The sequence below is a fragment of the Neovison vison genome, chromosome 12 (assembly GCF_020171115.1).
Source record: "Neovison vison isolate M4711 chromosome 12, ASM_NN_V1, whole genome shotgun sequence".
NCBI lineage: Eukaryota > Metazoa > Chordata > Mammalia > Carnivora > Mustelidae > Neogale > Neogale vison.
The window spans coordinates 79,828,680-79,851,795 of NC_058102.1; the positions used below are offsets into that span (position 1 = coordinate 79,828,680).

Below are 23,116 nucleotides of genomic sequence, written 5' to 3' on the forward strand. Positions count from 1 at the left end.
AGTGGACAGATCTAATTTTTGGTTGTTGGACATCGACTTGGGAATACTGTGAAACTGATTGGTTAAAGTGATATGAACATTTAACTCTTTATGACTCTGAATGAGTTACGGAAATTGACAGTGGAACACATACTAATATTTTATACTCATAGTTTGCTGCCAGGTAAGATATTCAGTAGGCAGTAGTCCAGCTGATGGTGACACCAAAGCATTGAGATGAATACTAAAGAAATAAAGCCTCATTTGGTGTTTGAGTACATAGGGATAAATATTTTGATGCTTTTAGTATTTTCGAGTTTTGACACTTTGTAGATAAAATGCAAAAATGATTCATTAAGCTTTTAACTTTTTATTCAGATGCTTGTCAGAGTGTTCTTAGGATAGAATAGGAACAACCTAACTGCCATTTGTTTTAATTTCCACATTAATGCAGAAGAAACATAATTAAACAGGCTAAGTGCTGGGCCACTGAATTAAGCACTGGTTCTGTAATTCAGACAATTTCATCAAATGCTCTTGCTGTTTCTGGACTTACATCAAATCACTTTGGTTTAATGCCAGTTTCATGGATTTCATGGCACGAGAATGATTATTAAAATGTAATTAAACATGATTTTTTTCCCATTGAAATTTCATAAGCTAAAGCATATTTAGGTGTGAGTCGGCAGTAAACTATAAATAAATATGTTCTCGAACGCAATCCACCCCCCCCCCCGAAAATACTGGCTTTGCTAAATCTGTCTATCCTCCCAGCTGGGGTAATTTCAGCTCCAAATGACTACACATCTAACTGAACCTGGCTGAAACAATGAAGATAATTTAGTATTTCACAAAGCATAGATTCTGAAGTTCCCAAGAACCAAATTAAGCTAAATTTTAGACTTGTTTAAAATGTGTATGGTCAAGGGGTGGTTGGGTGGCTCATTTGGTTAAACATCTGACTCTTGATTTTGGCTCAGGTTGTTGTCTCAGGGTCATGGGATTGAGCCCCACATTGGGCTCCATGCCCGGTAGAGAGTCTGCTTAAATCCTCTCTTCCTCCCCCACTGCCCTTCCTGCTTATGCTCTCTCTCTCTCAAATAAATGAATCAATCTTTTAAAAAAAATGCATGGACAAGGCCTCACTGACAGACACTTCAAGCTACATTGGAGGAATAATCTGACAATGAATTGATCTGTCTGAGGGATCTGAACTTTTTAAAAACAAACTTTTATAATATTCTGTAAATTACTGTTATTTCTGCATGTTTGCTCACATGTATGTTCAATTAAAAATAGATTTGCACAAAAAACATCTCTGTTTCGGTTGTTCTGAATATTGGGTGAAAGATTTGTCATATGCCAAAGTTGCAATCATGGAATCTCAGGACTGGAGTGAATCTTAACATTCATCTACTGAGTGAAATATATATATATATATATATATATATATATATATATATATAAAATCAAAGTGATATCTGAGATAAATTATATCAGGCATTATTTCACTTTTGTTGTTGGCAATAGAGTGCCTAAACGTCTTTCTTCAGGGTCTTATTGTGATTATTAGTCATCATACTACAAAAAGGCAAGCGTTTCAGTTAATAGTGTGTAGGTAGTAGAATGTTTTGTTAAAGCAGTCCTCCAGGGGCGCCTGGGTGGCTCCGTGGGTTAAAGCCTCTGCCTTTGTCTCCGGTTGTAATCTCAGGTGGGATTGAGCCCCGCATCCGGCTCTCTGCTCAGCGGAGAACCTGCTTCCTCCCTCTCTCTCTGCCTGCCTCTCCTACCTACTTTTGATCTCTGTCGAATAAATAAATGAAATCTTAAAAAAAAAAAAAAAAAGCAGTCCTCCAGCTGGTCTTCAGGGTTAACTCACTTCGGGCTTATCACTCCCTGCTTGCTGACCTAACCCCCATGGTTTGTAGCAGAGCTATCCTACTTCCCTTGAGACCCTGCAGACCACTAGCCATAAGGAGCAAAGGTCTAGACTTTTTGGAAGATAAGGCCGGCCTGCATTCAAAAACAGCCTCTTCTGACCCTGATATCCTCGATAAGAGACACCTGGGAGTCTTGATTACTGGCAGAGCAGAGGAATCTGGAAGCCTTGCAAGGCAAATGATTGACTGCGGGGCAAGCTTCTTCCGCACATTGCCCCCTCACAATTTCCCATCCCTTCCCCTTTAAATATCTCCTGCTCCACCAGGACTCCGAAAAATGGTCTTTGAGATGTGAATCTGCCATCTTCCCAGGTTGATGGCTTCCTGGATAAAGCAGCCTTTCTTTTGCCACCAACGCTTGTCTCTGGAGTGTTGGCTTTCGAGAAGCAAGCAGCTGAACCTGAGTTCGGAACCAGTCCTCTGACGGGTAATAACGCAAACCATCTCCTTCCATAAATCCAGATTATCGTTATTTAAGTGTTCGAGAAAAACCGTAATCCTAGGCCTTTGTTGGAAGATGCTAAATTACCAGAGAAATTTGCTGACTTGCTAATCTGGTCCTAAAGATGCCCTAATGTCTATAGTGTTAAGAAAACTTCACTGAATAGCTAGTAAATATCAGAACAAGCTGAGAGGGTATTAAACTCTGTTTATACCAAATCTTGGACCAAGAAAATTAGCCTTTTCAGTGGTGAGATGTACAGCATCCTAAGCAGTATCAGTGTCTGGTAAACTGTTGGAAAATGCTTTGAAAGACAAGTTATCTGACCTTAATAACCATAGCAATGCTACATTTCTGATTATAAAAGCAATACATGCTTATTTAAATTTTAGAAAATGTGAAGAGCATAAGTATGAAGAAAGAATAAGTCTCCCAACTTTACAAGCCATAGGTAATCACTGTTTTTATTTTTTAAATATTTATGGATATAAATTTATAGGTAAAATTTTAAATCAAAAGATACATAAACCGTTGTGTATTATATTCTAACATTTTTCATTAAATATTAAGAATATGATTTTTAACTCCCCCAGTGTTAACCATTTGGATGTATCATAATTAAGCTGAATTCCTATAGCTGGGGAATTAATTAGCTCACATTTTTGTTACTATAAGTAATTTGAAAATCTCTATTCATAATTTTTGACACTATAACAGGTTATTTTCCTAGATTAATCCTTCAGGCAAGATATTAAGTCAAATGATATAAACATTTTTAAGGTTCTGGATTTTTATATATATAATTGTTCTTACTCAGATTCTTAGAGATAAACTTCTTCATCTTCTAGTATAAGACTGTGTCTTTGGGGTGCCTGGGAGGCTCAGGGGGTTAAGCCTCTGCCTTCAGCTTGGGTCATGGTCCCAGGGTCCTGGGATGGAGTCCCATGTCCGGCTCTCTGCTCAGTGGGGAGCCTGCTTCCCCCCTTCTCTCTCTCTGTCAAATAAATAAATAAAATCTTACAAAAAAAAAAAAAAAGATTGTGTCGGTGGGTGGTGGCTGGCTCTCAGCCCCTTGATATTTCTTGATCATTGCTGCTGGCTCAGCCTTGAGTGTCTTTGGGGGATGTTTCTGAGGCCCTTTAGATGGACCTTCTGGGGCTAGCTTGTAGTCCTTAAATCCTTGAGGCTCTCCTGACCCTGAATATCTGTTTCTTCTTCTTCCCCTGTTTTGGAGTACTTGCTTCAGAAATCTGCTTCTCCTCCTATGTTTTGTTCAGGCTGTTGTCTTGACTAAATCTAATGGACCTTACGTCACTATATGCCCACTTGCCAAGCACTAGAAGTCTGGCTTTTGGATTCCAGACTACTGGCCAAGGGCCTATTACTGATAACTTCCCTGATACAGACAGCATTAAGAGTGACAACCAACATGATAGGAATACATTTGAGAGTGGTAGGGGGCACTATTAATAATTACTCCATAATAAGAGGCATAAACTGGGACTGTCTCAGGCAACCCAGGACGTCTGGTGGCTTGGTTACCTTATCGCCACGTCCGCCCAGCAGGTGGGGGCATTTTGTGCTACATTCGTGCTCCGTGACTGATGGACTGCTTGCATCTGTGGTTACGCTTCAGGTTCTTGCCATTAAATAGAACCTTAAAGTTTCTGCTGCATAAACCTCATTATAATGCTAGTTGAGAGAAATGCTATTTAATAATATTTATGAATGAATACTTGCAGGGCAAGCAATTTTTCCATTCCTATAAGAGATTCTAAAATTAGGCTATCTATCAAACCAGATGTTAGTGTTCTGCATTCTTGGAACCCAAGTTAATTGCCATCTGGTATCATTTTTTTTAAAGGATATATTGGAGCGCATTTTAAGAAACAGGTGTTTGAAATTTGCTGCTTTATCAGTTGTTGACATGTTGTAAGGAAGGCATTTGTTTTTTCACTGCAGTGTCTTGTGAGAACAATGAGACAAGTTCTTCTCTGGTCTTGATTTAAGGAGAAGCAGCTCTGTCTCTTCTGAGCCATTGGTTTGTCTCTTATTTTATAGACCCTAACCATGTAATATATCCTGTTGCTCTCTTTGCTTTGGTCACTAGTAAGCTTAGCATGAACTTTGGCCACTTTTCTAGCAACTGTACAGGGCTTTGTATAGATGTCCTATACGTGGCTTGTTTTTTTTAAATCCCTAGTCCTCTTAGCCAAAATCCCCACATCTAGTTTGCAACTTTGTAATATAGTTTCAGTTTTGTTATTTTGTGGTGATTAGTTACTCCAGGTCTTCTGTGGAAGGAGGCAGTGCTTAAGAATATTAGTAAATATTGGACTAGGGAAGTATTCCACAGAGAGACAGTAATAGAGATTCAGCAAAACTTTTTTTTTTTTTTTTTTTTATAACTAGGTCTTATCCATGATATTGCTGGAAGTAGTTCTTTTTTATGTGAGGTCAGTAATACTGTCTCTTTCATGCTTTTATCTCTGTTTTTCTTTTCTACAGGTTCCTTTCCAAGAACACCTAAATGGTTTCAAGTCTCACCTTTCTTTCAAAACTAAAATCCTTCCTCTAGGGTTTTAAAACTAAAACTCCAGATTCCCCCTTATTCTCTGCCCTCTCTTTTTCTCCATGTTGAAAGAAGGGCTGGCAATCGCTATCTCCCTTACTTCCCCTTCACTTCTTTAACCCCTGAGACTGATCCTTCTTGAAAGTCTGCCTGATTTCCCCAGTGTTCAATCCAAGAGATGCTTCTCAGCCCTGGACTTTTTAGCTTTTAGTTCTTTGTCAGAATGCGTTGTTCCCATGGAGTCTCTGACACCATATGTTGCTGGAATTTTTTTCTTAAACTCTCTTTCTGGCCACTGCTTCTCAGCTTCCTTTTCAGTCTCCTACCTCCATCTTTCCCTTAAAAGTTAGTATTTCACAGGGTTTGGTCCTACTCCCTCTTTTTATTCTACCCATACATCCTGTGCAGTCTCCATTGTCTCCTAAATTATCTCTCTAGCCTGATAACCGTCCTGAACTCAGTGGCCTGTTACATGTGGGACATCTGGATATCTTGCAAGCACATCACACTCAACTCTCTATCTTGGTCCTTCTTCCCTGGACTTGTTCCTTCTTTTGTCTTCCTGGCTTTGAGAATGGCATGACCAGAGGCCTTCCTTTCAACTCTATAAACCTAGGAGTCTTCTTCAGCTTCTCTTTTTCTCCACCTCCATCCAGACAGTCAAGTCCTGGTGATACGTTGCCTAAATATCTCTGAAGTCCCCGCCATGGCAGGCTGACCCCACCACAGGGACTCTTTTTTCACTCCCCTTAATGTTTCCTGTGCTTGTACAATGCCCTAGATGTAATAAGGACTCAAAATATTTCTTGAACAAATAATGAATGTTAGAAAACTGAAAAACATTAAGAGATCACAGCAGTGGAATATGGATTTTAAAAAATCCTCATGTTTTAGCACACAATTTATTTTAACAGGCCAATGAGTCCAATATTTTTTACACTGAATTATTTTAGAGAACATCTATATCAAAAACATGTACTTAGAAGTGTATCTTTAATAACTTCCAGGAGGCCGTTTCTTCACATTTTATATGGGAAAAAATGCTATAGAGTGAGTAATTTAGTCACATACGTCTTTGGCTGAGATTTAACATATAAACATTTAACATAACACCAAAACAAAGAAGTAGTATATAAATTGAAGGGCTCCACAGTGAAATTTCATGTGTTATTTGCTTTTAGGGAAGTAAAAACCACATCTCTAAATGTCTCTGAAAATAATAATCTGGATGCCTAATCAAGAAGGTCTTTAGTGTATTGTAATTTTTAAAAGTAAGTTCTTAGATAAAATTCTAATTGTTCAACATACATGTGTTAGTAATGGGGCAGCAAAGAGTGTGGATAATTGGGTGGGTCTTTCGAACATCGAATCCTGGTAATTTCTTTATCTGGTAATTAGTAACTGGATGCTTCCCTTTCCCAGGGCACAAGTTTTACTGATTTTACTAAAATCTTCTGCAACCTTCCAATATTTAGTCTTTCTGGCCACCAAACACTATCAGCCTTTAAGCAATGAGAAGAGGAGAGCATTACGTATGAGGACTCTACAGGGACGAGTGGAATTGCTTCTTGAGGTTATGCCCACACTGTGGGTCTGTGTAGGGTTTCCCTGGCTGGCATGAGAGTCTTGCAGGTTGAGTGTCTGGATGTTTTAGAGGCACATGATTATGTCGAGATGATCTATAGTGAGGAGAGGGTAGAGTGTGTCAGGAGGTGAATTAGAGGCTCATTAGCCTGGATTCTGTTTAGACATTCATGTTCAGAGATTGGTCGCCTCGTGGAGATTACTCCTGTGGATATTCCTGGATACTGAACAAAAAAGAGTGATTTAGCTGAAGTCATCACAGTTAGTATCTTTTTCTTTTTTTTTAATTTTTTTAAAGATTTTATTTATTTATTTGACAGAGAGAAATCACAAGTAGGCAGAGAGGCAGGCAGAGAGAGAGAGGGGGAAGCAGGCTCCCTGCTGAGCAGAGAGCCCGATGCGGGACTCGATCCCAGGACTCTGAGATCATGACCTGAGCCGAAGGCAGCGGCTTAACCCACTGAGCCACCCAGGTGCCCCCACAGTTAGTATCTTTAAGAAATCATGGATTGGGGGGCACCTGGGTGGCTCAGTTTTAAGTGTCCACCTTTGGCTTAGGTGCTGATCCTGGGGTCCTGGGACTGAGTCCTGCATCAGCGTCTCTGCTCAGCAGGGAGCCTGTTTCTTCCTCTGCCTGCTTCTCTCCCTGTTTGTTAGCACTCTCTCTCTCTTTCTCCCCCAGTCAAATAAATAAATAAATAAATAAATATCTTTAAAAAAAAAAAAAGATTTTATTTGTTTATTTATTTGACAGACAGAGATCACAAGCAGGCAGAGAGGCAGGCAGAGAGAGAGGGGGAAGCAGGCTCCCTGCCAAGCAGAAAGCCCAATGCGGGGCTCGATCCCAGGACCCTGGGACCACGACCCGAGCCAAAGGCAGAAGTCCTAACCCACTGAGCCACCCAGGCACCCCCATAAATAAAATCTTTTAAAAAAATCATGGATTGACCTTGATCATTAGAATCTTGATGTCGAATTGGTAGTATACTAATTGCACATGTTAGCTTTAAAGTGAGGGTTGTGTAGCCACTCATTGGGCAGATTTCCGGTACATAACTGGACGTTTGCCCTTTATAGTTGCTGGAGATCCCTTTGACCTGGTGAAAGCCGATAGAGAGGATACAGAATTCAAGAAGGCAGAACTTAAAATGAAACACACATGAGATCGGGAGTCTCTGTGGACCTGAAGTATGGAACACGGACTGGGAATGTGGTGGGTGGTGGTATTCGCCCTTGCACACCTTGGCCTGATCACGCAGTGGAATGTCTGATGTTAAATTGTCTATGTGCAGTAGATACAATGAAAAAGAAATAATTATGTGGCAGTGGAAATTCTTATATAATTTTCCCCAAATAGAAACATTTCTGATCACATACGTGTATCTGAAGTGTTCTGTGAATTTGTTAATAGCTGTGAGGTTAGTACGTATCTTTCATTTTGTCCATTTATAGACAACAAATTAAAAGGTCATTAATTTCTATGATATTAAATAATCAGGGGCTTGCATAACAAAAGGCCTGTATTTATAATTAGATATGGGAGATTTGTTACAGGTGGCTCTAATTACTTGGTAGCAGATGCTATTCTCTATTAAAATTACTTATATTACTTCTTATATTGTTAACTAACAGTATTACTTATTACTTATTACTGTTAACTAACAGTATTATAACAGTAATACTTATATAAGTATTACTTATAACTAACAGTATTACTTATTGTTAACTAACATTTATTGTCTCATATAACGATGACATAGATACTTAAAAAGGAAAGCAAGTCAGTTACCCATATGAAAATTACTCTGCTGAATTCAGATTTTAAAAATAAATCCCGAAACCATTTTCCTCCAGTCTGCAGGTAGAATAGGAATGGCTATGAACTTAGCGTATATATTTAAAATTTCATTATATAATAAAGATTTTCTCTCAGCAAAACTATATTATGATCTCTTCCACCAATATTTTTGGCCTGAAATTTTTAAGTAAAAATATGGTTTTTACAATAATGTGAGTAAATTTGATTCATTGCTCATTATAAAGTGTATGCAACTGAAAAAATGAACTACTGGGTTCTCATTAAAGAACAAGTTAGCTCTGTATATAAAAGGAAATGCTAGTTCTTTCATTTTTGGCTCTTCCTCCAGCCAGGGAGGATGATGGTAAGATTATTTTTTAAAGATTTTCTCTATATTTTTGAGAGAGAACACGAGTGGGGTGAGAGGTAGAGGGAGAAGCAGGCTCTCTGCTGAGCAGGGAGCCCAACAGTGAGGCTTGATCCCAGGACCCCGGGATCATGACCAGAGCTGAAGGTATGGTCATGGTGGCTTACCCAAGAGAGGCACCCAGGTACCTCTGATGAGATTTAAAAAACTACTTCACATGCCCTTATTTGTCCTGTTTTCAATGTTGATTGCTCTTACACTCTCTTCTGTGTTTGGTGAGACTCTGCCAATCTTTCAAAGGCCAGTACAAATGTCATCTTCTCTGGAAGGGCTCTTCATGGAAGGACTCAACTTGCCTTCCTGGGAGTTAGTGCCTTTTGCCCTGGGCCATAGTGCCCGCAGCACCTATGACAAAGATCCACGGTCTGCTGTGGTTTCTAATGAATGCGTGGCTAGCTCTTCACCATGTTGGTGGCCCACTGGGTGATACAATTCTCATCACAAACTATTTGACTTAAATAATGAACCACAAAGCAAGTCCATGGTCTTTAGATGTGTTTCAAATGAAAATACCATTATTTTCCTTCGAACTCAAGGAAATAATAAATTTTACATCAAAGAAATAAGTATTTATTGTTTTCATTTCCTAACTGATGGGATACAGGCTTAGAAGCTTATATTTTATTTAGTTTCTCTAGCTATACTGGCTTTGGGAATAGATAAAAGACCAAATGGCTACCTATCAGCAAGTTATGGAAATATTGCCTATTTAATTTGTGTAAAATGGGCTTTATTGTCTCCAGTTTTGCTCCAGAGTCAGTTCTTGTAACATGGCTCCCGATACACTGCTGCTCAAAGCAATTAGGACAGTCAAGAGTAAAATATCTATTACCTGTAGCGTGATACAATTTGACTTTTGAGATCAGCTTTATAAAAGTTTTAGGAACAATGTTTATTGTGCAGTTCATTCTTATTTTACTTACATGCAAAAGATATAAAACATGAATAAAATTTTGAAGATATAGTAAGTATAATATAATAAACCGTAATGTAACTTTTTATTTTTACCAGTGACTTTATTTACATGTGTGTATACATCTTATATACCTGTAATTGTATTGAAACTCCATTGTGCATTATACTTTTTAATTGGACACCATATCATCATATTTCCTCATGTTTCAGTGTACTCTGCATTATTGTGATTTTAAGAAAAGTATTTTTCTATTTTGTTGTGGCATAATGTATACGTATGTGTATAAATGTGATATAAATGTAAACTAAGTTTATTGTTTATATACGTTGATATAAATATATGCATTTGCCTATCTATCGTCTAGCTAGTTAGCTAAACACCTATTTAAAACTAAAATAGGGCACTTGGGTGGCTCAGTTGGTTAAGTATCTGCCTTCGGCTCAAGTCATGATCCTGGCGTCTTGGGATTGAGCCCCATGTAGTTGGGCTCCCTGCTCAGTGGAGAGCCTGCTTCTCCTTCTCCCTTTGCTGCTGATACTGCTACCCTCTCTATGTCAAATAAAATCTTAAAAAATAAATAAAATCCAAAATGAATCTTTCAGATTACCTAAATGAAATATAAAATTCTCTCTGTTTTCTTGTATTGATTTTGGTTAATTTTCCTGGAGACCTATCTGTATCAAAAATGAAAATGTTTTTGTTAGAGAAATGGTCTGGTGACATGGGGAATAGGATAAGAATTTTCAGCTAAGGAAACCTTGTTTTTTTTTTTTTTTCTACCAGATGAATGGAATATTCTATTTCATAAAACACATTTTTCAATGCTTGCTATGCTTCAGGAATTGGGATTTGGCTGAGATCATAAACATAGTATGGTAGACTTGAACTCATCACAATCCAGTGAAGGTAAGAAACTAAAAATAGATAAATGAACAAATATTTGTGAATTGTAACGTCAAAGAAGGAAGGTGTTGTTGTGGTTGTTGTTTTGTTTTGTTTTTAAAGCATCTCAGGTAGGAAATGTCTGTTTAGGGTTAGTGGTCAGGGAACTATTGATTCTCTGACTAGATGACAGTAGAGGAATCGGGTAGATGCGGGTGGGCTTGGGGGTGGGGAATTACAGGTAGTGGAACAGCATGAGATAAAGCTTTGTGGTGGGGAAGGTTTATTTGAAGAACTGGGAGTGGCGTGGGGGAAGTGCTCCCTAGATAATAAGCAGAGGGTAAACGGCATGAGATGTGATTGAAGTGATAGCATCAGATTGAGGGACCAGATAACGCTGGCCTTGTCAGCCAGGATTAGGAATGTGCACTTTGTTCTGTGTGTAATGAGAAGCCTTTTCATGATTAATCCATGTAGTCACGTTGTCCAACTTCCATATTAAATTCACACAATGTAGAGAATGGATTTGGGGGCAGGGGAGCAAGGACACAACGGAAACCACGTTGGGAGTAGTTGCACCTGTCCAGGTTAGACTTATTGGCATGGGGGAGTGGAGTGATAACAGGAAATGGAGAACGGTGTGCAAAATGAATTGTGTCTTTGAGGTGAAACAATGGTATAAGGTGATATTTGGATACAGGGAGTAAAAGAAAAGAGAAACCAAGAATGATTTAAATATCTGACTCAAGCCACCACATTGCTTGAGATGTGGGAGACATGCGGGTTGGAGGGGAGGGTAGCTGTGGTGGTGTTAAGTAGTTGCATATAGTGAATCTGGGGCTCAGAGGAGGCGCCTGGCTGGAGAGACTGGTTGATACCTTTGGTGGTGGTCGGGGGAAAGCTCCATGGTGAAGGTCTCCTGACAATGTGTGTGTCTTCATTTTGGCTATGCCTTTAAGCCTGAGGAAATATTTAGGGAGAGAGATTATTTATTTAGGGAGAGAGATTAGAGGAAGAGAAAAGTCATCTTGAGACCATATCTGGGAATCCCCAACATTTAAAGGGTGCAGGGACTTGGAGAAGCTGGCATTGGAGATTTGACACGTGGAAGTCTGGCCTTATATATAATGTTTTATTTCTAAAGTTTTGGGAAAACATTACAAAATGCATTGATAAACTTGGATGACAGGTATCATGGATGTCTGTTCTATTATGCTGTGCCAAATATATTTAATGTACTACTTAATTTCAAGCATTTAAAGTTAAATAATGTAATGCTTTGCAGAAGTCACTCATAAAGTGGTGACATTAGGTAATACAAACCTCACAAACTCATTTCTTTATTATTTAGTGACTTCAGTAAAACATTGCTATAAGTGTTGGTATGGACTAGAACACTGGGGTTCTTGTAATGCTAAATGATGTAGATAATAACAGATAGTATAGGGTCACCTACTAGAGAAGTTTTCGAGTGACCTTAAAAGGCAAATCTCTGAAATGCAACTGTTTTCAGTTCATGTTGACTGTCTGCTAGCTTCCAAAGCAGGCGGTGATGGTAAAGCAGTCTAACCTGTCACTTCATTTTCTGAAGAAGAAATGGACTCTGAGATGCCGATGGGCTTTCTCAGTCTCACCCGAGATGTACCTGGTTCCATGTAAAGGCCCGTTTAGGGAACATGTGTCCTGAGACGGCTTTATGCTATATTAGAAATGCACATGTTACACGATAGCTTTAACTTACGTGAAGTTTGGAAGAGCTCAGTTAGTTTGTTTCATAATACAAGTTTTGATTTTTAACACACCTTTGTGCTTTTTGTGATTACCACTAGGCTGTGAGAAACGTTTCTACAAAACAAATAGTAAAAAGCTGTGGGATATGTTTTGCTTTAAGCAAGCTGATTAAATAACAAAGTATACCAAAAAGACAAGGGTGATTAAACACATTACAAAGGAATTTTTACTTTTAGATAAGTATTCCTTACACTATTTTCTTAAATAGAAGATCTCGTAATATAGAAATGGCAAACAGATTTAATTAGGTGTGTCCTCTCTAAGTGACTGGCAGTGGCTACCAGGACTAAGTGTTGAGTAAAGACCATGCCTGGACACACTGGGTATTTTAGAGTTCTCCAGAGCCAGTAAGACATTGTATATAACATATATAGGAATTCGTTTTAAGGAATTAACTACTGTGATTGTGGGGGCTGGCTAAGTGAGGATGCTGCAGGGCAGGCCAGCAGGTTGGAAATTCAGGTAAGAGTTGATGTCACAGTCTTGAGGTAGAATTGTTCCTTCCAGAAACCTCAGTCTTTGCTCTTATGGTCTTCAACTCATTGGATGGCCCACCTGACTTGTGCAGGCTTACCTGCTTCACTCATAGTTTGTTGATTGTAAATGTTAATCACACCTAACGACCATCTTCACAGCAACAGGTAGACTGTTGTTTGACCAAACACCTGGGTCTCCTAGCTCAGACACAAAAAAGTACTCATCACGTGAGGGAGGGGTGCGATGAACATGAACGCCTACAGAATGTCGAGGAGGGACGCGAGGCCCCGTTCCAGCCATGTGTTTGCCATCCTTCTCCTGGTTGTAGTCAGATGTTCCTCTAGTGTAAGAAAATCATTTTATTGACAAAACTTCAAGAATATTATTGCATGAGATGAAATAACGTGAGTCCTAAAGATTTTTAAATTTGAGAAACAGGAAGAAAAGATTTTCAATCTCATGAAGAGAGTTTTCAATAAATGTACATTTTCTTTTATTGTTGAATTATTTCTATAGCTGTTTTAAATACTTTCCATCTCATTCCATTTCATTATATAATCCAGAGTTTCGTCCCACCTTATGATAGATCTCTCACTTACCCACCTATACTGTAAAGAAGTCTCCAGCAGTTACGCTTTTAGAGAAATTACTGTCTGGAACTTTCAGACAAACCACAACTTACAGTCCCAGGATTAAAATGCAAACTGTCAAGAAATACTTAATAATCACTTGATGGATTCAGTCTACTAAATTGGCTTTAATCTTTTAAGTGATATGACACATCGTAAACTTCTGGTAACTTCATCAGTGTCTCATCTAATCTAATGTGATGCGCTGTAGCCCAAACAATTGTACTATTATATCCAATAATGGCTACATTTTCAGAAAATGGTACGGGAAAGTCTCATTTGAGGAGTAGCTTCAGCTATACATTTTTGTTAGAGAAGATTTGAAACAGGACTTAAAATAGTAACCTTTGTTATCAAAACATCTTAATATAAGAGCATTCAAAAAAAATCTCGGGAAAAATAAACCCTTGTAAGTAAAACTGAGAGTTACCAAAGGAATGATACTTGGATACTATTTGAGTTAAAAACAAATCCAGTAAGTATTTTCATTAGAGTGCTCCTTTTGTTCCCTTTGAAAATGTGTTACATTATTGAATATCACATGTCTCTCTGAATTTCTGTATTTAGGCACGTTTCCTGCTAGGAACATATGGAAAGGGTAAATGTCTGGAGTAAAACTTAAATGATATTATAAACTATGAGAGAGAATCTTGAAGGATTATTGCAGTTGAAAGAGCTAAAACTAGGTCTGCAGTTGGATTTAGACAACCATTTTGCTTATCCTATACTTTTTCTTTTATGGAATATGGAAAAGAAAATGTAAAAAGCAGACCTTATAAAATCCTATTACTTTATGTGTTTACATTTTGATGTTGGTATCAATTTACTTTCCCACAGATGGTTAGTAGTCTTATGTTTTGAACCCAGAAACTTCATGTGTGTAAAACTATAGAAAATTCTGGTGGTGGACATTTAAGAATAGAAATAGGATTTCCATGGAGAACTTTCACTCAAACCCGGTGCTGATTTTTGACATCCCCTACACCTGGGACTTATATCTCCTGGACAAACTGAAGCATGCGATTCTTAGAAGTTAGAGGTAAAGTTAGGAGTCTTTGCCCAAAGACAGGGTAGATGTGGGCAATTACCTCAGTAAATCAGGTGTAAAATGTGCTCTTAGTATTTGGCTCATTGAGTCTTCAATGCTCTACTTTGCTGTGGTTGTAAAGGCATGGCCTTTCTTTACCTTCTTGATTTAAAATTTCGACCTCCAGAGAACCAAAGGCACTAATCCATTGCCTTCCTGTGACGACTCTTTGCCTCTGAGTCCTTGCTGAGGTACAAGGAATTGACCTGTACAGGACTCAGAAGCCAGGGCAGGGTGTGGAGGCCAACCTGGCGGGGGTGGGGGATGCCGATACTGACTGTGTAGTTTGTCCCATGCCAGACTGTAGGATGCACAGGCTCTCAGCAGACCTCCCCACAAACCTAGAAGATAGGGTCATTAATCCTATTTTACAAATAATATAGCTAGTTTGAGTTACTTGCTGATGACTTTAGGAGTTTAGACCTAGGATTGGAATGCAGCCCTGTTCCCAAGATCTGCTTTGTTTTTGTTGTACTTTTGTTAACATTATCATTACTGAACCCAGTCTTATACATTTGGAGCTTATTTACTCAACTCAATAGTGACTTGCTCCCTTAAAACACACACACACACACACACACACACACACACACAACATGGCAAATCATATCAATCAGTGCTAGTAGACATTTAATAATTCATTGGCTTTCAAAACTGGTCCTCAAAGCATTTGAATTGTTGTCTTAGCATTGGCTTGCAAAGCTGAAAAAATGGGGTATGTCTGACAGTGGAGATGAGGGTCCTTTAAGTAAGAACCTGGAACGCTCTGAATTGATTTGGTTGTACTGCAGGCCTGAAATTGATTGTCATTCCAAATTCAAGGCATATGGTCTGCACTGCTTTTGCATACTCCTGGGTATTTACCAATTAGGATTCAGTAGCATTTTGCCTGTTCTCATTATGTAATTCCATTAAAAATATTCCTTATCACAGGAAAGAAAAACCTAATTACTAAATCTTGATGAAACCTTGTGCTAGAGGCTAACCTTTTGACCAGTGACATATGACCATAACAAAAGAAAGGCAAACCAGAAAATTCATCAAGGAGAGGCTGACAGTGACCAACAAACACCCAGGAACTGATCTGGGAGATGTGTTTGCTCTCTGTTTGATTGTTTTCTAGTAAAAATGATTATAAATTATATTAGTAACACTGAAACCACATGTTTTGTTGACAATCACAACAAATTTTCCTACATGTATTTCTTGATTTTGCTTAAATCCAAAGTTCTATAAAATATATTCTTGAAGAAAAGCTTTGGTGGCCAAGAAATGTGTACCAACACATTTCCTTCCTTCTGCTTTCTCTTTAGAGGGAGAGAGTGTAGGATTGCATTGGTATCCAATTAGTGCATAAGTCACATTTCCATTTTTATTGAACCATATGTAACGATAAACTAAAACTTTTTCTTTAATACTTTTATATTTAATTAAGCTAATATCACTAGACTAGATACCTCAAAAATGTTTTAAAAGTTTATTAGACATTTTTACTGGTATGCCATGGTTACAGTTATAATGAGAACTTCAGGACTTGATGTGGTAGATATTTTTATTGTCTTTATTATTTTTAGAGGGATTTGCAGTCCAGAAAGGTAAAGGGAATTTTCCAGTATTTTTTTTAACCAACTAATAACAAAAACTTTGTCCCTTTTAGGCATTTATAGTGTACACTTTGGGCAACCAAGTTTGCTAAACCATATAATTTCTTTAACCATTTCTGTTATATTTTCTGCCTACTCAGAGAAATTCAGAAACAAGTTGATTACAATTAAGTGTGATCCCCATGCTCCAACATGTTTTATTTCTACATGAAAATGTGCAGTCTCCCTTCCTGTGGGTGTATAGAAATTGAAAGTTTCTTTATAGTTTCCATTCTCCTGAAGGTATATAGTATTAAGACTCTCTTCCTGAAAGAGTCTTTTCTGAACCACCTTAGGAAAATGAGACTTTGTCCCCTCTCTGCTCTGGCAATTACTTTGTTTATTTTGACTTGTGGTTTCGTCTGCAAGAATGATAGCTCTACAAGGGTAGGGGATCATGTTTGTCTGTCTTACCATTGTTTGTGCCGTGACTGCAGTACAACGCCTCGCACAAAGTGGGTGCTTAAGAAATACCTGGAGATGGAATGAATGCATGAGTGAGTGGAGGTATACAGGGATCCCAGCATATTGAACGTAGAATTTATACCTATTGGGAGCTGTAGGCTGAGTAACCACAAATAACAACAGAAATCCAGCAGGTCAATTTCTTATATAGACACTTTCATTTATTTAACTTGTACTATATGCTAGACCTTGGGCTACAAGTTTTAATTTTCACTATTTTTTTCATCAGCTCTACAGCACTAAGGAGGTGATGTCTGAGTAGCAGAAAAGGCAGAGAGGAGGGAGAGGAGGAGAGATTAGTGCTATCTTGTAGGTAATTCAGGCATAAATTATGCTAGTAGCATCATTTATTATTCAGACTTTCACTAGTTGTGTTTCTTTGATGGTGGAGAAATAGTTTTCTTTACCTTTTTACTATTTTAAATTTGTGTCCTAAGAGAAGGAAGGTCATGGATTCATTGCCCTATGGAATATCTTTCCACAGAGCTGACCTGGGGCCATTGCCCATGTTAGTAGTACTGGGCACTGCAGTAACAGTAGTAGTGATGGCACCCTAGCTCCGTTTCTTTGGCAGAGGGAAGAGGCAGGTGTAGGACATCCATGCATGTCTACCTGGTGGGCCGTACAAATTGTGACTTATGCCAATGAGCTAGCAGCTCTATGTTCAGAGAGATCATGCCAGAGGGTGAAATGTATGCAACTTACAACCAAAAGCCATTCCAGAGTCATGTCAGAGCTTTGCAACTTCCTTTTTCCTTTCTGTCACCCACCCCCCACTCCAGTGTATAAGGGCAGGAGAACATTCAGAGACAAGTTGCTTGTGATGTGAATAGACTACACATAGATGGAATTCGAATGCCAGATAGGGGGACTCTATCATTTTGATCATATAAGGAACCATAGAACCAGTTGGGTCTCAGGATGCGATTCAGACACTCAAATACATTAATACTTTTTTTTTTTTTTCAATCAAGAAATATAAAGACCAGAGACATATACAGACCTTACTGGGTGTCTTGGCTAGTCCCTTTTGTTTCAAATCAGAAGATTAATTGTTACTTTCTATATCTTGAACTAACTTACCTATAATTCTCTGCACTTGTTAGTCTGAAAAAAGGTAGATAATAAGGTCAAGGCTAAAAGATACATAATATTTCATCTTGCTGTCAAAATCTATTATTTAAATAATCAGAAACTTCTGAGACATTGAAATAAAAGTAGTCCTCAAGGGAATAGAAAGGATTCTTTTTTTTTTTCTTTTTCTTTTTTTTTTAAGGATAAGAGGGACAGGAAAAGGAGGAAATTGGGTTTTGTATGATCATGATGTGTCAATGTATGTTCCTCTTGTGTAACCAATGTAACACCTGTGGTGGGGAGTGGAGGTAGCAGGGGCTGTGAGTGTATGGGACAGGGGGCATATGGGTGTACTGTCTCTTTACTTTTACTGTAAACTTAAAACATTTTTTTAAAGATATAACCTATTTAAAAATATAAATGGGTAAGGTTTAAAAAATCTTCACATGCAACTAGCATATTGCTGCATTTAGGACTTAGGGATTTATATTGATTACCACAACTATATTGATGACCACACACAGAGTGGGGAAAGCTGATCACTCAGGTTATATCTGCTTCCTCCGTGGGAGCCCCTTTCTCATAAGGTACCTACCTTATCACTTCTTCTCTGAACATACTCCTATATCATCAATATATCATTTTGCTCATATATGAAAATATACTTTTGAGAAGTTTGACAAGATTATGCTTGAGGGTTCTGAAATAATTTCTTACAGTTAGGAGAAATTTCACTCTGGAGATCCAAAGGTCTAAAAATAACAGCGAATCTAAAACTAATCAAGTGGGATTTCCACAGATATTCCCATTAATTCTGGTGGTTCTGTCTCCATAACCTAGAGGAGACTTTCAAGGCCTGATTAACTTGGTTCAATGGGATTTATAGATTAGGACTATGCTTGTTGTGTTAACTTGTGAAGTTCTTGCTTTGCTGAGGTTTCTCTGAATAAGACCGAGTTTGGGAAGTTGAGAAAATTCATTGTCTCCTTTAACTGATTTTAATGCTTGTTTTCAAAGAGATATCTTACAAATAGTGCTTTCCTTCCTCTATAAATTCTTTGTTCCAAATTTATTGTTACCATGAGAAACACTATGTTCACTGGGTAGAGTTTGGGATGAGTATCATGAGATGTTGAAGTTGTAAATCAGGAAGTACAATTTTTTACCCTTTTAAATTGTCTAGGGTTCTGCGGAGGGGATATAGCAAATGGCTAGAACATATTACAACTAAAATGTGAGATTTGGAATACAGGCAGACCTCATTTTATTGCACTTGCTTTATTTTGCTTCACAAGTGTGTGTGTGTGTGTGTGTGTGTTGTTGTTGTTGTTCTGATAAATCGTGGCAACCTGCATTGAGCACATTTATCAGGGCACTTGCCTACTTTGTGTGTCTATCATATTTTGATAATTATAGCAATATTTCAGACTTTTTCATTACAGCATTTGTTACAGTGGTCTGTGATCAGTGTCTTTGTTTTTACTTTTATAACTGTTTTGGGGTACCATAAATTGCGTCCATATAGGATAGTAACAACCACCTTGATCAGTCAACAGCCATCAGCACTGAGGCAAGACCCTCCACTGGCAAAAAGATTGACTTGCTGAAAGCTCAGATGATGGTTAGCATTTTACATACTTAGCAATAAAGTATTTTTAAATAGGTATGGACATTTTTTTTAGACAATACACACTTAGTTGACTGTAGTTTAGTGTTAGTATAACTTTTATGTGCACTGGGAATCAAAAAAAATCATTCACCTTTTTGTGACGTTTGCTTTATTGTGGTGATCTGGACCTGAACTCCCAGTATCTCCCAGGTATGCCTATAAGAGGAAGAGAAAAGATGAATGCTACCCTGTGGAGGATTTGGGGATTGTGATGTGCGGTTCTTTAAGTGAATTCAGAAATCTAGTCACTGTATGTATTATTAAATAATTTCATTCCTTGTGTTTTAAGAACTCTAAACATTTATCAGCGGATAGCTTCTAATATATTAGAATGCTTTTCTCAATAATCTATTCTAAAATGTCTACTTTCCCTCTGAGAATTTCAAAATCACACTTGAGTCTATTGAATATATATATCTACTTGTAAGATATATTAAAATTGCCTTGGGAACAGTTTCTTGGCCCCTGAAACATCAGTGTCATAATAAAAACCCAACTCTGTGTAAAAGGCACTGATTAATATAGCTTTTTTCCCCCTTAGCTACTGAATGATTTATCAGCTATTTATTGGGCTTCAGAAAGAAGTTCATAAAAATGGAAAATAATAATTAAAACCCCCTAGGGTTATTAGTTACGAGCTGGCTTTCTTGAACCCATTACCTTACATAATAAAAATTATTCCTGTACTGTATGTCTCTCTATAATCTGTTTGAATGCTTCTACTTACATAGTTATCTTTTTCTAAGTAATGCTTTTATTCTTTTATTCTCAAAAGCAGCAAAAAGCAGGACACTTCCAATTCTGAATCTATTATTACATAAAACCATTTATAAACCTCTTTCAGTTGATGCTGTTTATATTTTTTTAATTTATTTTCAGCAAAACAGTATCCATTATTTTTGCACCACACCCAGTGCTCCATGCAATCCATGCCCTCTCTAATACCCACTACCTGGTTCCCCCAACCTCCCACCCCCCACCGCTTCAAACCCCTCAGATTGTTTTTCAGAGTCCATAGTCTCTCATGGTTCATCTCCCTTTCCAATTTCCCCCAACTCCCTTCTCTTCTCTAACTCCCCTTGTCCTCCATGCTATTTGTTATGCTCCACAAATAAGTGAAACCATATGATAATTGACTCTCTCTGCTTGACTTATTTCACTCAGCATAATCTCTTCCAGTCCCATCCATGTTGCTACAAAAGTTGGGTATTCATCTTTTCTGATGGAGGTGTAATACTCCATAGTGTATATGGACCACATCTTCCTTATCCATTTGTTCGTTGAAGGGCATCTTGGTTCTTTCTACAGTTTGGCGACCGTGGCCATTGCTGCTATAAGCATTGGAGTACAGATGGCCCTTCTTTTCACTACATCTGTATCTTTGGGGTAAATACCAAGGAGTGCAATTGCAGGGTCATAGGGAAGCTCTATTTTTAATTTCTTGTGGAATCTCCACACTGTTCTCCAAAGAGCCTGCACCAACTTGCATTCCCACCAACAGTGTAAGAGGGTTCCCCTTACTCCACATCCCCTCCAACACATGTTGTTTCCCGTCTTGCTAATTTTGGCCATTCTAACTGGTGTAAGGTGATATCTTAATGTGGTTTGAATTTGAATCTCCCTGATGGTTAGTGAGTGAGCCCAGATATGGACCCTCAACTCTATGGTCAATTAATCTTCGACAAAACAGGAAAAAATCTACAGTGGAAAAAAGACAGTCTCTTCAATAAATGGTGCTGGGAAAACTGGACAGCTATATGTAGAAGAATGAAACTCGACCATTCTCTTACACCATACACAAAGATAAACTCAAAATGGATAAAAGACTTCAATGTGAGACAGGAATCCATCAGAATCCTAGAGAAGAACATAGGCAGGAATCTCTTCGATATCAGCCACAGCAACTTCTTTCAAGATATGTCTCCAAAGGCAAAGGAAACAAAAGCGAAAATAAACTTTTGGGACTTCATCAAAATCAAAAGCTTCTGCACAGCAAAGGAAACAATCAAGAAAACAAAGAGGCAACCCATGGAATGGGAAAAGATATTTGCAAATGACAGTACAGACAAAAGGTTGATATCCAGGATCTATGAAGAACTCCTCAAACTCAACACACACAAAACAGATAATCATATCAAAAAAATGGGCAGAAGATAATCATATCAAAAAAATGGGCAGAAGATATGTCTTCTCTAATGAAGACATACAAATGGCTATCAGACACATGAAAAGATGCTGTTTATATTTCGTTATTACTAGGAAAGCATTTCCTCTAAGATCATGAGTAAGACAAGGATGCCTCCTCTCACCACTCGTATTCAATATAGTACTGGAAGTCCTACCTAGAGAAATTAGGCAAGACAAAGAAATAAAAGGCATCCGAACTGGAAAAGAAAAACTATTGCTATTTGCTGATGATATGACCTTACACAGAGAAAATCCCAAGGAATCATTAAAAAAAAACTGTTTGGATTAATCGATGATTTCAGTAAAGTGGCAGGTTACAAGATCAACAGAGAAATCACTTGCATTCCTTTTCACTAATGATGAAGAATTGGAAAAATAAATAAAGAAACTATCCCATTCACAATAACCTCAAAAACAATAAAAATACTTAGGAATAAATTTAACTGAGGAAGTAAAAAAAAAAATCTATGCAATGAAAATTACAAGACTCTGCTGAGAGAAGTCAAAGAAGATACGAATGAATGGAAAGACATTCTGTGCTCATGAATCAAAAGAATAAATATTGTTAAAATGGCCATACTACCCAAAGCTGTCAATAGAGTCAATGTAATCTCCATCAAAATACCAAAGGCATTCTTCACAGAAAAAAACAGCAAACAAACAAAAAAACACAATCCTAAAATTTGTGTGATACCACAGAAGACCGTAAATAGAGAAATCTTGAGGAAAAAAAATTTAAAAGCCAGATATATCATACTTTGTGGGTTCAAGCTGTACTATAAAATCATAGTAATAAAGATAGCATGGTCCTGGCACAAAAATAGACACATAGACCAATGGAACAGAATAGAGAGCTCAGAATTAAATCCTGGCACATATGGTCAACTAATATTTGACAAAGTAGATAAGAACAGCCAATGGGGAAAGGATAGTCTCTTCGACAAATGGTTCAGGGAAAATTTCAACAAATCGTGCTACAGAACGATGAAATTGGGCCCCTATCTCACACCACTCATGAAAATTAACTCCAAATAGATTAAAGACTTAAACACCTGATACCATATAAAACTTCTAAAAGAAAATGTAAGAAGGAAGGTCATTGATCTTGGTCTTGGCAGTGATTTTTTGGGGGTGTGATGCCAAAAGCACAACAACTCCAACTAAAAACTTCTTCCTGCACAGGAAAAAGAAACCATTAACAAAATGAAAAGATAGCCTACAGATTGGGAGAAAATTTTTCCAAAACATATACAAAAAATTAATATGAAAATACCAAAGAAATCATACAACTTAATAACAAAACAATCGATTAAAAATGTGTGGAAGAAATAAATGAATTGTTTTCTGAAGAAGGCATCAAAATGGCTGATGGCCACATGAGAAGTTGCTCAACATCATTAATCATCAGGAAAACTCAAATCAAAATCACTCTGAGGTATCATTTCACACCTGTTAGAAATGGCAATCAACAGAAGTCAAGAGCCAATAGGTGGTAGTAAGGAGGTGATGAAAAGGGGACCCTTATATACCACTGGGAATATAAATAAGCCCAAC

General features: G+C 37.8%; 1 long non-coding RNA gene across 1 annotated transcript in view; it reads left to right on the top strand.

Annotated features, from left to right (window-relative positions):
- Window positions 1–1,958: 1,958 nt before the first annotated feature.
- The window catches only part of LOC122891709, a 48,325-nt gene continuing 27,167 nt past the window's right edge, over window positions 1,959–23,116 (top strand). Inside the window, exons 1-2 of the long non-coding RNA XR_006381311.1 lie at window positions 1,959–2,346; window positions 10,442–10,564. This is a non-coding gene — a long non-coding RNA (uncharacterized LOC122891709). The remainder of the gene's footprint in view (window positions 2,347–10,441; window positions 10,565–23,116) is intronic.